A 6,077-nucleotide genomic window follows, 5' to 3' on the forward strand; every position below is an offset into this window, starting at 1 on the left:
TTTTAGGATTGTTTGTTCTAGTTCTGTGAAAAATGCTGTTGGCATTTTGATAGGGACTGTATTAAATCTGTAGGTTGCTTTGGGCAGTAGACATTTTAACAATATTTATTCTTCCAATGCATGAGCATGGAATGTTTTTCCATTTATTTTTGTTGTCTTCAATTGTTTTCATCAGTGTTTTATAGTTTTCAGAGCACAGGTCTTTCACCCCTTTGGTTAAGTTTATTCCTAGGTGTTTTATTATTTTTGGTGCAATTGTAAATGGGAGTGTTTTTTTTTAAATTTATCTTTCTGCTATTTCATTTAATGTATAGAAATGCAACAGATCTCTGTATGTTGATTTTGTATCCTGCAACTATTGAATTCATTTTTCAGTTCTAGTAGTTTGTTGGTGGAGTCTTTAGGGTTTTCTATATATAATATCATGTCATCTCTAAATAGTGAGTTTTACTTCTTCCTCACCAATTTGGATGCCTTTTATTTTTTTCTGTTTGATTGCTGTGGCTAGAACTTCCAGTACTATGTTGAATAAAAGTAATAAAAGTGAACATCCTTGTCTTGTTTCTGACCTTAGGAGAAAAGTTCTGTGTTTCACCATTGAGTACGATGTTCGCTATGGGTTTTTCATATAAGGCCTTTTTTATGTTGAGGTATGTTTCCTCTAAACCCATTTTGTTGAGGGTTTTTTTTTTTTTTTAAGATTTATTTATTCATTTTGAGAGAGAGAGAGGGAGAGAGATAGAGAGTGGAGAGAGGGAATCTTTCAAGCAGACTCCCCACTAAGCATGGAGCCAGATGCAGGGCTTAATCCCATGACCCATGAGATCATGACCTGAGCTGAAAACTAAGCTTAACTGACTGAGACACCCGGGTGCCCTTGTTGAGGGTTTTTATCATGAATGGATGCTGTACTTTGACAAATGTTTTTTATACATCTATCAAAATAATCATATGCTTTTTATTCTTTCTCTTATTAATGTGATGTATCATGCTGATTAATTTGCAAATATTGAACCACCCTTGCATCCCAGGAATAAATCCCATTTTATCATGGTGAATGACTTTTTTTTTTTTAAAGATTTTATTTATTTATTTATTTGACAGAGAGAGACACAGTGAGAGAGGGAACACAAGCAGGGGGAGTGAAAGAGGGAGAAGCAGGTTTCCCGAGGAGCAGGGAGCCCGATATGGGGCTCGATCCCAGGACCCTGGGATCATAACCTGAGCCGAAGGCAGATGCTTAACGACTGAGCCACCCAGGCGCCCCCATGGTGAATGACTTTTTTTTTTTTTTTCTAATGTATTGCTGGATTTGGTTTGCTAATATTTTGTTGTGGATTTTTGTATCTATGTTCATCAGAGATACTGACCTGTAGTTCTCTTTTTTAGTGGTGTCTTTATCTGGTTTTGGTATCAGGGTAATGTTGGGCTCATAGAATGAATTTGGGAGTTTTCCTCCCTCTTCTATTTTTAGGAAAAGTTTGAGAAGAATAGGTATTAGCTGTTCTTTAAATGTTCAGTAAAATTCACCTGTGAAGCCATGTGGTCCTGAACTTTTGTTTGTTGGGTGTTTTTTTTTTTAATTGTTTTTTTTTAATTACTGATTTAATTTTATTGCTAGTAATTGGTCAGTTCAAATTTTCTATTTCTTACTGTTTCATTTTTGGAAGGTTGTATGTTTCTAGGAATTTATCCATTTCTTCTAAGTTGTCAAATTTGTTGGCATATAATTTATCATAATGTTCTCTTATAATCCTTTGTATTTCTGTGGTGCTGGTTGTTATTTCTCCTCTTTCATTTCTGATTTTGTTTATTTTAGACCTCTCTTTCCTTTTTTTTTTTTTTTGTGAGTCTGGCTAGAGGTTTATCAATTTTGTTGATTTTTCAAAGAACGAGCTCCTGGTTTCATTTGATCCATTCTATTGGGTTTTTTGTAGTGTTTTTGTTTTGTTTTGTTTTGTTTTGTTTAATTTCTATATCATTTATTTCTGCTCTAATATTTACTATTTCCTTCTTTCTACTGGTTTGGGGTTTTGTTTGTTCTTCTTTCTCTAGCTCCTTTAGGTATAAGTTTATGTTAGGTTGTTTATTTGAGGTTATTCTTGTTTCTTGTGGTAGGCCTGTATTGCTATAAACTTCCCTCTTCAAACCACTTTTGCTGCGTCCCAAAGATTTTGGACTGCTGTGTTTTCATTTTGTTTCTCTCCATGTAATTTTTTATTTCTTTTTGCTAGGTTGACCCATTCATTATTTAGTAGCATGTTATTTAACCTCCATGTATTTGTGGACTTTCCGTATTTTTTTTCTTGTGGTTGATTTCTAGCTTCATTGCATTTTGATCAGAAAAGATGCACGGTATGACTTTGATCTCTTTGAATTTCCTGAGACTGTTTTGCGGTCTAATATGTGATCTATTCTGGAGAATGTTCTATATGCACTTGTAAAGAATGTGTATTCTGCTGTTTTAAGATGAAATATTTTGAACATGTATGTTAAATCCATCTGGTCCAGAGTGTCATTCAAAGCCAATGTTTTCTTGTTGATTTTCTGCTTAGATCATCTGTCCATTGATGTAAGTGGGGTCTTAAAGTCCCCTACTATTATTGTATTTCTATCAACTAGTTCCTTTATGTTTCTTATTAACTGTTTTATGTATTTAGGTGCTCCCATGTTGGATGTATAAATATTCACAATTGTTTTATCTTCTTGTTGGATTGTCCCTTTAGTGATTATATAATGTCCTTCTTTGTCTCTTGTTACAGTCTCTGTTTTAAAGCATTTTGTCTGATATAAGTATTGCTAGCTTTCTTTAGACATCCATTTCCATGATCAATGTTTCTCCATCCCTGCACTTTTAATCTACATGCTGTCTTTACATCTGAAATGAATCTCTTATAGGCAACATATAGATAGGTCTTGTTTTTTTATTCATTCCATCACCTTATGTCTCTTGATTGGGGCATTTAGTCCATTTACATTCAAAGTAATTATTGATAAATATGTATTTATTGCCATTTTGTTACTTGTTTTGTGGTTGTTTTGTAGTTCTTCTCTAATTTTTAATTCTCTTGCTCTCTTCTCACACAGTTTGCTCATTTTCTTTAGTGATATACTCAGATTCCTTTCTCTTTATTTTTGCTTATCTGTTACGGATTTTTGATTTGTGGTTACCATTAGGTTTGTATATAACATCTTCTGTATAGAGCAGTCTATATTAAGTTGATGGTCATTTAAGTTTGAACCCATTCTTTACTCATCTCCTTTTCATATTTTAGGTATATAATATCATACCTTATGTCTTTTTATTTCGTGAGTCCTTGACTGCATTTTACAGACATACTTATTTTTACTGCCTCTGTGCTTCCTACTTTTCTTGCTCTTACTTACGGTCTTTCCTTTCCACTCAAAGAGTCCATGTCAACATCTCCTGTAGGGCTGGTTTAGTAGTCATGAACTCCTTTAGCTTTTGCTTGTCTGGGAAACTCTATCTCTCCTTCTATTCCTTTTTTTTTCTGTAAGGATTTTATTTATTTATTTGTCAGAGAGAGAGAGAGCAATCACAAGCAGGGGGTTGGCAGGCAGAGGAGAAGCAGGCTTCCTGCTGAGCAAGGAGCTCTATGCGGGACTTGATCCCAGAGCCCTGGGATCATGACCTGAACCGAAGGCAGACACTTAACCAACTGAGCCATCCAGATATCCCTCTCCTTCTATTCTGAATAAATAGCCTTGTTGGATAGAAGATTATTGGCTGCAGAATTTTTTTTTTCCCTTTCAGCACTTTGAATGTATCATGTCACTCTCTTCTGGCCTGCAAAGTTTTTGATGAAAATTCCACTGATAGTCTCATGGGGTTTCCCTTTTAGGTAAGTGTCTTCTTTTCTCTTTCTGCTCTTAAAATTCTCTTTTCCACTACTTTTTACCACTTTAATTACTATGTATCTTGGACCTCCTTGGGTTGATTTTGTTGGAGGTTCTCTCTGTCTCCTGGATCTGGATATCTGTTTCCTTCCACAGGTTTAGGAAGTTTTCAGCTATTATGTCTTCAATAAATTTTCTGTCCCCTTTTCGCTCTTCTTCTTCTTCTGGGCTCCCTATAATGTGAATGTTATTACACTTCGTGGAGTTGCTGAGTTCCTTAAGTCTATTCTCATTTTGCATATTTTTTTTCTCTCTCATCTGCTCAGCTCGATTACTTTCCATTATTCAGTCCTCCAGGTTGCTAATTTGTTTTTCTGCTCCTCTAGCCTGCTATTTATTCCATCTAGTGTACTTTTAATTTCATTTATTGTGTTCTTCATCTCTGATTGTCTTTTTTAACTCTTTGTTAAAGGTCTCACTGATGTCCTCCACTCTTTTCTCAAGTCCTATGAGTAAAGTTATGATCATTACTTTAAATTCTCTAAGGCATATTACTTATATCTATTTTGCTTAGGTTTCTTGTTGTGGTTTTGTCTTATTCTTTCATTTGGAACATAGTCCTCTGTCTTCTCCTTTTGTCTAACTCTCTGTGTCTGTTTCAGTGTGTTAGGGAAGTCAGCTACATCTCCTGCTCTTGAAAGTATGGCCTGGTGCTTCAGAGGTGTCTCCTATGTGTGTTGTGTGGGCCTTGCTTTTGAGTCTTGACTGCTTTTCCTTCAGTCCAGTCATCTAGCTCTCTTTCCCTGTTGTGGGCAGTGTTCGGTCCCTGTGGTCTTAGTGGACCGTCTGGGACCACCCTGGGCTTGAGTTGAGTCAGACCAAACATTTGTTAGAGATGCAGTAGCAGCAAACTGGGAGGCACTTTCCTTGAGTAGTTTTCATTGGTCAGCGGGGCCTACGATCAAACCCACCGTCTGCCCCCAGCCCACAGCTGGGGCAGCGCTCTGATTGGTGTATGTGCTTATCTCCTCTTATTCCAGGGCAGGTGTCACTTTGGAGTGATGCTGGCCCCTGTTGGGGCTGCTTGCACACTGCCAGCCTCGTGGCTCCAGTTTGAATTGTTCTGCCCAAGAGTGTATTGGAGCAGACATGCCACTGCCTCTCGCACTGGCCAGAGCATGGTCCACAGTTTTAACAGGGTGCATACTGGTCTGCTTGCAAAGGGAGACCGGCCACCACCACTGCCTTGACTAGGGCAGATCTGTAAAGAAGGCATGGGCAGGGCACACAGTGTTAACAATTGGTCTCCTATGGTACTCAGTGCTACCACTGTCACTGCCAAAGCTGGCCCAAGGTCCTGCGAGGTGTGTGGGGGCAGGAGACTGGGTGTTGGCCAAGCTTGTGCTGGTCTTCTAGGGGAGGGCACCTGCAGTGCTGAGACTGAGGTGAGCATAACTAGAAAGGGTGGATCTTCTGAAGCAGTGTGGGTGGGGTGGGATGTGAGGGGTTAGGGGTGTGTGTGTTAGCAAATTAGGCACCACACTGGTTTCTGCAGGCGGTTGTTGTTTATGCTGAAGGGCAGGGGAGGGAAATGGCACCTGACAGCTCCTTTGTTCCTGGAGAAATCCAACAGGAGAACACTTTTGAAGCTAATACTGTCACTAAGCAGCTATGTGACTTTAAAACAACCCCCTCATCTAACTGGGCTTCGATCTTCTTTTTTGTAAAATGCAAAAGTAGAATCAATAGATATTCTCAAAAAGACTCTGTGCTGACATTCCATGTATATGATGCTTTATACTATGCCCTTGGAGAAAAGAAGAGGCTGGTCCTATGATCTCTTTTCAGAAGTTAAACCTCATCTAAGCGACTCAGTGAGTGTCTGGTATAGAAGAGACTAGGTGATATGTATTCCTCTGCCTGATTATTGCTCCACAGAGCCTGAAGGAATCTCTGTGTGATTATAGGGTCTTGCCTTTTTTATACTGTACTTACACAGGAATTACAAATAAATGAACAAAAGAGATCCGAGAAGGGCAACCCTTCAATAATTGTTCAGAAAGAGACCGCCCACATAGAAAACACATGCTATTTCCCCCCTGCCTGACGAAGTTGACCTTCAGAGTAGAAGTTCCCAGGAGAGGGGCTGGGCCTCTCTAAGCAGGAACTGGAGTCAGAGGCTTCCCCTGCTTCTCGCCGGGAGAGAAGAACATTAGGAA

Source organism: Neomonachus schauinslandi, chromosome 5, assembly GCF_002201575.2.
Source record: "Neomonachus schauinslandi chromosome 5, ASM220157v2, whole genome shotgun sequence".
Classification (NCBI taxonomy): domain Eukaryota; kingdom Metazoa; phylum Chordata; class Mammalia; order Carnivora; family Phocidae; genus Neomonachus; species Neomonachus schauinslandi.